A 10,682-nucleotide genomic window follows, 5' to 3' on the forward strand; every position below is an offset into this window, starting at 1 on the left:
GGGTGTAAATACTCACTGCACCCCTTATTAAATTCTGTGAGGGGTGTAGTTTCCAAAGTAGGGTCATATGTGGGGGGGTCCACTGTTCTGGCACCATGGGGGGCTTTGTAAACGCACATGGCCCCTGACTTCCATTCCAAAAATTTTTTTTCCCAAAAGCTCAATGGTGCTCCTTCTCTTCTGAGCATTGTAGTGCGCTAGCAGAGCACTTGACGTCCACACATGGGGTATTTCCATACTCAGAAAAGATGGGGTTTCAAATTTTGGGGGGCATTTTGTCCTATTACCCCTTGTAAAAATGTTAAATTTGAGGGAAAACTAGCATTTTAGTGAAAGAAAAAATCATTTTCACATCCAACTTTAACGAAAAGTCATCAAACACCTGTGGGGTGTTAAGACTCCCTGGACCCCTTGTTACGTGCCTTGAGGGGTGTAGTTTCCAAAATAGTATGCCATGGTTTTTTTTTTTGCTTTTCTGGCACCATAGGGGCTTCCTAAATGTGACATGCCCCCCAAAAACAATTTCAGAAAAACTCACTCTCCAAAATCCCACTGTCGCTCCTTCCTTTTTGAGCCCTCTACTGCGCCCGCCGAATACTCGACATACACATATGAGGTATTTTCTTACTTGAGAGAAATTGAGTTACACATTTTAGGAAGGTTTGTCTCCTTTCACCCCTTGTAAAAATTCTGGGTCTACAAGAAAATGCGAGTGTAAAAAATGAAGATTTTGAATTTTCTCCTTCAATTTGCTGCTATTAAGATTAACAAACCTTTTGAATGTCATTTTGAATACTTTGAGGGGTGCATTTTTTATAATGGGGTAATTTGTGGGGTATTCCTAATAAGAAGGCCCTTCAAATCCACTTCAAAACAGAACTGGTCCCTGAAAAATTTCAATTTTGAAAATGTTGTGAAAAATTGGAAAATTGCTGCTATACTTTGAAGCCCTCTGATGTCTTCCAAAAGTAAAAACATGTCAACTTTATGATGAAAACATAAAGTAGACATATTGTATATGTGAATCAATATATAATTTATTTGGAATATTAATTTTCCTTTCAAGCAGAGAGCTTCAAATTAAAAAAAAATCAAAATTTTAAATTTTTTCCGCAAATTTTGGAATTTTTTCACCAAGAAATGATGCAAGTATCGACAAAATTTTACCACTAACATAAAGTAGAATATGTCACGAAAAAAGAATCTCGGAATCAGAATGAAAGGTAAAAGCATCCCAGAGTTATTAATGTTTAAAGTGACAGTGGTCAGATGTGCAAAAAATGGCCGTGTCCTACAGTGAAAATTGGCTGGGTCCTTAAGGGGTTAAGGGAGTGCTCCAATTTTCAAAAAGACTGTACGCCCGCTCCAACCATGGGCTCTTACTAACTGACCAAATGGTCATGTCATGAAAGGGGGGCAGCAGGGAGTAAGGGAACCCTAACTGTCCCTAAAACTGCTGTCCCTTCCTATTGCCCATCCACCCTAAGTGACAAATCGACAACCACAAAGTCTCTATACTGCGCTAAAGTGCATGGGTGTCAAGTCAAACAAAGATTGAACAGTACATGTCAGGAAACAAGTCATCAAAATTTTTTGGCGTTTTATACATGTTATACATTTGCGGCACAAATTGATTTTACATATAATGTTATGTGTCGATGTTAAGAAATGTATACTATATAACAAACTAGATATAATGACTATGTTTTTTTCTTACTGGAAACTTTGGGATTAAATTGTTTCACTTGCAGCTCCACAGGTGTCTACCTAATGAAGGGGGCAGATCTTTGTAAGATTTACTATTTAGTCGCCGCCTGGTGCTACGCCATTTTATGCTAGGGACGTTAGGGACCCACTCTGAATAGGTGGCCTTGACGTGGCTAGTGGGCTTGCACTTTTTGATCAAAAATGTATACTAACAACCTGTTAGTTTTTGATATTGTGCTGAGAAGCAATCAGATCATTATACAAGATTGTAGATGTGCGCTATGTCTGTATTCTACTCGAATTCATATTGTGATTTCTATCTTCCCCTTTTTTTTTTTTTTTTTTTGTTTGAACATGTGCTGCACTCTTCCCCACCCCCTCAGCCCAAACCTATATAGGTGGTAATTAGCCACACTAGGGCCATTTCACTCCTAGCTGCCTCCCAGTCTGACTGGGAGAGCAAGGTAAGTGAGCCATTACACCTTGTTCACACTGGTGTGGTGCGGGGCGGCGTCTGTTGCTGCCGTGGCGCTGTGTCTGCGGGCGGGTGCGGCCTATAGACTGGTTTGAGAGGCATTGGGGCCGCTCTGCCAGTGGGTCGCTCCCCCCCACGTGGGCACCTGTGTCGCGGCGGTGGTGGTCGCCGCCTGGTGCTACGCCATTTTATGCTAGGGACGTTAGGGACCCACTCTGAATAGGTGGCCTTGACGTGGCGAGTGGGCTTGTACTTTTTGATCAAAAATGTATACTAACAACCTGTTAGTTTTTGATATTGTGCTGAGAAGCAATCAGATCATTATGCAAGATTGTAGATGTGCGCTATGTCTGTATTCTACTCAAATTCATATTGTGATTTCTATCTTCCCCCTTTTTTTTTTTTTTTTGAACATGTGCTGCACTCTTCCCCACCCCCTCAGCCCAAACCTATATAGGTGGTAATTAGCCACACTAGGGCCATTTCACTCCTAGCTGCCTCCCAGTCTGACTGGGAGAGCAAGGTAAGTGAGCCATTACACCTTGTTCACACTGGTGTGGTGCGGGGCGGCGTCTGTTGCTGCCGTGGCGCTGTGTCTGCGGGCGGGTGCGGCCTATAGACTGGTTTGAGAGGCATTGGGGCCGCTCTGCCAGTGGGTCGCTCCCCCCCCCCCGTGGGCACCTGTGTGTCGCGGCGGTGGTAGTTGCCGCCTGGTGCTACGCCATTTTATGCTAGGGACGTTACAGACCCACTCGGAATAGGTGGCCTTGACGTGGCGAGTGGGCTTGTACTTTTTGATCAAAAATGTATACTAACAACCTGTTAGTTTTTGATATTGTGCTGAGAAGCAATCAGATCATTATACAAGATTGTAGATGTGCGCTATGTCTGTATTCTACTCGAATTCATATTGTGTTTACTATTTATTCGTGTCTTAAGGCTAAAGAGTTCATACCTTGACAAAGGCTAACGAAACGTGTCGGTTTTTATTGTATTTTCCTGCCTTCTATGCATGTTTTTTTACCTCCACGGAGATTGAATAAATTCTATACTTTTTTATCCACTCTGGTGCTGGAGTGCTGGAGTTTTTCACTATGGATTTTTTCAAGTGATCTCTTACTGTATTGTTTGCCTCGTGGAGCGGCCACATTTCCCGTGCACCCAGACTGGATGAGCAGCAGAGACCGAACACTACGAGGGTGAGCTGTAAATATTTTCCAGTTTCTATAAACATAAAAAGCAATATATAGAAATGGTAACATAGCATTCACCCCGGTAGATGAAAACAAAATCCTTTATCTCAACATTACATAACAGAGTGGGACATGAGGAACAGGAAGAACAAGTTCACCACAGCTCTCCATGAGCCCGGGACAGGGGAGCAGGGACGGCTCCGTTTCGCTGGTTAATACCACATGATCGCGCCTTCCCCGAGGTTGCACATGGCAAGTAGATACGGTCTCCGTGGGGGGCAACAGCTGACGATCTTATTGTCATGGTAACCAATAAACAAACCAGAAAAGTACAGCAGGTTTGGCCATAAGGGCAAAAACAATCAACATTGGTACACACAATTAGAGGGCGGGTAAGCATCACACATAGAGTTACCTGCAGAGGAAAAAGGCTGGAGAAACAAGGGTGGGAAGTGGGTCAGGGTAAAGTGGAGAAGGAACAAGGGGCAATCACCTTCCCCTCGAAAAAAAAAAAAAAATTCTACCAATCCACAGAATTATCCAATGACCATGACACCATTATCATGGTCATTGGATTATTCTACGGATTGGTGAATTTTTTTTTTTGAGATCCCATGCCCCCCATTTTAATTAAGCTGTAGTCACCCATCCACAGTGCCAGTTTCTCTATAGACCCATTGTACTTTGCTTTCTCTGTAGGTCCCATAGGGTTAACTGGAGCTGTAGAAGGCATGTCTGTCAATCTTGTGGAAAAAAAAAACCTTCAGTAAAATGTTTTATCTTAAAACCACAGGTAAACAGGCTCCATAGTCTTGACTTCTCTTTACTAAGCTAAGTATTTATAATAATCAAGGAAATTATTGTTTCTCCTTCTTTACATTCATTACAAGTGGCAGAATTTCACATTAAATGTCTCAGAGGTAATGAAACATTTGTCTAAGCACTTCCAACATTTTATGTTGCAATGATGAAGACATTTTAAGAATGTGAGAAGAGGTTTTACATTAACTTGTGCAATATGTCAGATCAAAACTATTTGTCCCTTTCCATCTACATCTTAGTAAACGGCTTATATTACAAATTTGCATTACATTTATGAGAGAAATTTACAGGGAAATAAAAGCCTTTAAATTACATCTCATCTGAAAGAATAAAAGAATCATCTCAGATTTCTAGAGCAATTTGTACAGTGTATGTAAAAGACAAAAGGTAGGGTCTGTCTCATACTACAACCAATATACATTACTTGCTATTGAATTAGTTTGTATAGCAAGGGACTGAGCTTTGGACACAAACAAGCACTGAGCCATTTTTATTATTGGAGTGTGACGTTTTGAGATGAAAATGAAGACTTCAAAAAAGGTTCTTCATTAGATGAGATGAGTCTTATAAGGAACATTGTACTCTTCTGATGAACCATAAAGAATGTTAGACATTAAAGTTCCAACCTAATATATATACCTTGGCTCCAGGAATGGACCTTGATACCCCTTCTTTCTTCCATTCTTTCAATCACAATGGGGGAGCTTCATTAAAACCTGTGTAGAGGAAGAGTGGTGTAGTTGCCTATAGTAACCAATTATATTGCATATTTCCTTTTTAAAAAGGCCTCTGAAAAATGAAAGTAGCAAGCTGATTGGTTGCTACGGGCAACTGCACAACTATTCCTCTACACAGGCTTTGATTAATCTCCTCCAAATAGTAATTTTTAGATTGTAGAAACAGAAAGGGGTCAGCTAACCTGATTCAGTGCATAGGACAAATAAATATGGGCAAAGTGGAAAATTCAAATCAAGTTAACCAAACGGCATATATAAAAGTTGACATCCTTTGTTGCCACTCAATGTGAAAATGTATTGGTGACCCTTAGTTGAAGAATGTTATGCTTTAGTCTCAGACCTTTCAGATCAATATGAAGTCAAGTACACAATGGAAAGTGTCAGCCATCTCTGAGGAAAAGTTTTGCAGTGGCAGGTCTTGGGGATCACATGCAGTACGACAACATGAATTCTACAATTTCCTCTGAAACACATTGGTTGTTTTGTTCCACAAGTTGTGTGTCGGCTGACGCTTGGCTGAAAGAAGGGACAGTTGACGCGAAACTAGTTGCCTCCTGTGTTATACCTCTGCACATAGAGCTCACAGGCTCTTCCTCTCCTGAATTCTTGGTCAGTGCAACCTTTTTTCTGTTTTTGAATTGTGAATATATGTAATGAGCAAGGCCTAAACTGTCCTATGTTGTTTTTTGTTTTGTTTTTCCCTTTCTTTTTCTCAACCTTTTTACTATTTGGAACTCAATTCATAGTTTCAAGGTCTATACAAGGGGCTTCTATCGGCTGGAAGTCATACACAACATAGTGCTTGCTTTTGCTAAAGGAGCTACTACTGATGGTCTGGCATCTGAAGCTCATAATTTCAGATGAGCAATTCTCCCTAGATTTTTATTTATTTTTTGGTCCAATTCAGCAACTTTGTCCTGATATTGCCTATGCAAAGAGCATATGTACATGAGCAGGGACTCCTGTCAATGGGAGTCCCTATTCCTTTACAGTACAATGAACAGCTGGGTCAGGGGCAAAGTTCCAAACTCAGCAAATGTAGTGAAGCAGCATCATTGCTTACTTTCAGACCGCTCAGTGTAGAGAAGCAGGAATAAAACAAATCACAAAAAGTTCTGAATCTAATAATATATTTTTAAATCAGACATGATCCATTTTGTAACAAACATATTTACAATTTTTTACTCATAACCATCACACAATTGTAATGATAATCTATGGTAGCATTATTATCAAAGTGTATTGCAGTGTTATCATATTTGAGCACTGTATGGTAAATGTCACCTTGGCATTTTGTGGCACTGCTGCTCAGGCACAGAAGTGTAATTTACCAGGGTACAGCACTCATAATAAGGCCTTACAATAAAACTATGTATGGAAGGGTTATGCAAGATAGTAATGAAGACAAAAGTTCTTAGCACAAAGCATTTTCCAAAACAAGGCCAGACATGGTTACAATTTCAGATCAACCTGAGTAGTTGTCTTTGTTAGCTTAAGAATTTCCTAAACTTCAAATTGCAACAATTAAAAATTGTTCTTAGACATGGAAATACAAGAAGTAATGCATGCTGGGAATTACACAATTGATCAAAGAATAAAAGAATCCAAGCAGTCTAATCCTGGTTTAGTGCACTTATACAGCAGAGTTTCAGTTAATGTTTTAATACAATATTAACCTGCTTGACAATGAATTAATGGCGTGCAGACTGTACGGGAGAACGTTTTTAAAGAGCTGTATAAAAGAAGAAATCCTGAAAGCGTATAAAAGTGTTTACAACACATCTTTTGATTACATTTCAGCACAAATATAATTCAGAAATGGATTTGTTTTAAACCGTTCTTAATGTGGCTCGGCTGAATAATGAATTTGTATGGGATTTAGGAATATATAATCTGCTGGATAGTCACAAATGAAAATAATTTTATTTTACTTTGCTTCCAATGACATTATCTCATATAGATGAAGCTCTGAATTAATTTGAAGTAGCGTATCCTGTGTTTGAGGTATAATGCCACAGAATCTCCCTTTCAATTGCTAGCATGAATTTATGGCCTTTCATTCCTCAATTATTTCTCTTCAGTCTGACAGAGAATAAAATTAGAAATATTTAAAAACATTATTACAGCAAGTAATACAATTGGGCCTTAAAGAGTAGCTCCCACCATTCTATTTTTTTTTCTGTCCCTGCCTATTGCCAATCTATTCCTAACCCCCTCCCTGCTTTTAATTTTAATTTTTACTATATTAAAAATAACTTTTTTTTCTGCCTGAAAGTGTGCTCACTACCAGGCAGACTTCCCCAGCAGGCACCATGTCACTGATGCCTGCTGGGGGGGGGACTTCCGCCCTTAGTTTATCTACAAAGGGTGCCTCCAGCTGTTTCACCACTACAATTCCCAGCTTGCCCTGACATCTATTGGCTGTCAGGGCATGCTGGGAGTTGTAGTAGTGAAACAGGTGGAGGCACCCTGTGTAGATAAACTATAAGTTAGTGCCATGCGGCGCTACGGTGCTAGCCCATTCCTTCCGTCAAACCCCCTACCCGCCATACCCCGTTCCCTCCATCACAAACCCCCTCCGCCCCCCCCCCCCCCGCCCGCATACCCCGTTCTCTCCATCACAACCCCCCCCGTCCGCATACCCCGTTCCCTCCGTTATACTTACCGGCAGCGGGCATGCAGGGACAGCGGCGGCGACGAGGCGGCGGCGATGTGCGGGAGGAGTGGCCTCCCAGCCAGTGGGGGGGAGCCAATGCGCTCGCTCCCGCCTGTCTGATTGACAGGCAGGGAGCGAGAGCAGCCTAAATGAAAAAGGACTGATTGCCAGGCCAAAATCAGTCCTTTTTCAGGCGTGATGTCACGCCAGGCTGCTGCCGGCCACTAGGAGGGAGACCCCTAGTGGCCGGTTTTCAAAGGTAAATTACACCCTTATAATTAAAAAAAAATAATAATGAAACTATATTAGAGATATGTTGTAGTACATATTTACTACAACATATAAAAAAAAAAAAGTTGGTGACAGTGTCCATTTAAAGTGTTAGGACAATGACACAATTTTTGCAATCTAGCCTTCTGTCAATGCCCACAATGAGTGTGATACAAAGCCATCAATATGTGTCTGAAGTAAAGATTTTAAGCTTTAAAGGGGTACTCTAAGGAAGTCAAGGTATCCCCTTTTCACAGGATAGGGGACAAGTGTCTTATCGCAGGGGATCTCATCCAGTGACTGGCTGAACAAGCGACACTTCAGCTCGTTTCTGAAGGTGGGGACTTGAGCAAGGTACCAGTGGTCAGACCTCCTGTGATCAGGCACTTATTTCCTATTTTATCAACTTGTACCTATAAGGTATAAATTATTTTCCCAAGAATAGACCTTTAATACAAGAGGTGTAACAAAAAAATTGTATTAACTATTCATAATCTGCAGCCTCTTTTAGATACAGTACTTCTTGTATTTTTACAGGCTCAAAATGTATTCTTAAATCCAGTGTGGGATGTTACCTCTTTATTTCAAGACATGTAAGGAGATGAAAGAGCTGGAGATAATAACAATGAGGTATATGGACTTGTGTAAAGTGTACCTGTTGTTAGCAAACATGTTTTATATAATGTAGATCATGCCATTATATGTATATTTGTAATATACTTTGGTTAAAAAAAACATTGGGGTGGAAAAAATGCTGTCCCTGTAGCTATTGGCTGTGTGTCTCTGTCAGACCAAATACAGGAAGTGAGGGAAGGACAATAAGTGCTCTGTGCAGGCTCCTTGCTTGTCAATAATCCTGCTGTAGGAGACGCGGGTATGTCACAGAGCCTCACTGCACAGAGTCCTGCTTATCCTCAATGCACAGACCACTGCTTATCCTCAGTGTACACAAACCTGCTTGTACTCAGTGTACAGAGCCCTGCTTATCCTCAATGTACAGAGCCCTGCTTATCCTCAGTGTACACAGCCCTGCTTGTCCTCAGTGTACAGAGCCCTGCTTGTCCTCAGTACACAGGGCCCTGCTTATCCTCAGTATACAGAGCCCTGCTTGTCCTCAGTGTACAAAGCCCTGCTTGTCCTCAATGCACAGGGCCCTGCTTGTCCTCAGTGTACAGAGCCCTGCTTGTCCTCAGTGCACAGAGCCCTGCTTGTCCTCAGTGCACAGACCCATGCTTGTACTCAGTGTACAGAGCCCTGCTTGTCCTCTGTAACAGAGCCCCGCTTGTCCTCAATGCTCAGAGCCCTGCTTGTCCTTAGTGTACAGAGCCCTGCTTGTCTTCAGTACACTGAACCCTGCTTGTCCTTAGTGTACAGAGTCCTGCTTGTCCTCAGTGCACAAAGCCCTGCTTGTCCTCAGTGTACAGAGCCCCGCTTGTCCTCAGTGCACAAAGTTCTGTTTGTCCTCAGTGTACACAGCCCTGCTTGTCCTCAGTATACACAGCCCTGCTTGTCCTCAGTATACAGAGCCCTTCTTGTCCACCGTGCACAGAGCCCTGCTTGTCCTCAGTGCACAAAGTCCTGCTTGTCCACCCACACTTCCTGTATTTGGTCTCTGCACAGAGACACACAGTTAATAACTACAGGGATAAAAATACACAAGTTTTTAACAAATGTATATTACAAATATAAACATAATGTTTTTCATATATTATGTAAAAAGTTTTGCTAATGACAGGTACACTTTAACCGTTATTTGAAGTGTCAATTTAAGTGTCAATTAGCCTTAATAAAATAATCAAAATAAATGTGTACGGCATATAGCAGAAAGGTTAGAAATTTGTAAGTCAACCATTTGGTGCAATCTTAGAAAGAAAAAAAAATAGCTGGAATGCTGGTAAGCTTAGGGACATCAAATGGCCTGGAAGAGCATGGAATAGAACTAAAGTGGATCACTGCAGAATTCAGTCTGCAGAGCCAAGTCAAGAGCACTCTTAAGGAAGTCGGCACATCATTGTCAGCTTTTACAATCAAGATATACCTTTATGAATGTATACACAAAAACACTTGAAAAACCACCTTGTTCAAATAACAGAGATGCTTTGCATAGTAGAAACCAAGACAAACTTGTACCAGAATGAAGAGAAAAACATAAAGAAGAAAAGAAAGGCTCATGATCTGAAGGATATCAGATGGTCTGTCAAACATAATGGATGTTATGTTATGGCATGAGCATATATGGCTGTCAATGCAACTAGGTCACTGACTATCAAATCATGGCACTCCAGTTATATTTCATGGTAAATAGATTTCCCAGAAGTTCAAATAAAATAAACCTGGCCACACTTATTTTTTCACACTTCAGTATCAATTCTTTATTTTTGTATAGTTTCATCAGATTAATAAATGAGTAAATGTTTTCGATCTACTTGAACTTCATCAATCTGGTTAGAACAGATTCAAAGAGGAATGTAGCAGCGCTTGAGAAAATGCAAGAGCCATACTATTGCATGCCATGCTAAGCATGCTAAGTGCATAGAGTTATACTCTAAACTCAGATTCAGTCAAATGCTGCAAAAACAAAAGGACAAGGCTTCCCAGTATAGATGGATAATGGCCCAAACATAAAAGCAGCCCAAGAGCTTTAAGGAAAATAATGAAATATTTTTCAAAGGCTGAGTCAGTCATTTGACCTCTGATGGAGCATGCTTTTCACATGCTGAAGATAAAGCTGAAAGCAATCCAAGATCCACAGACAAGCAGCAAATGAAGGTAGCTGCACAGTACAAGCACAACAACGCAGAGAGGAAAATCAACATTTGGTA

This window comes from Hyla sarda, chromosome 6, assembly GCF_029499605.1.
Source record: "Hyla sarda isolate aHylSar1 chromosome 6, aHylSar1.hap1, whole genome shotgun sequence".
Taxonomy (NCBI): domain Eukaryota; kingdom Metazoa; phylum Chordata; class Amphibia; order Anura; family Hylidae; genus Hyla; species Hyla sarda.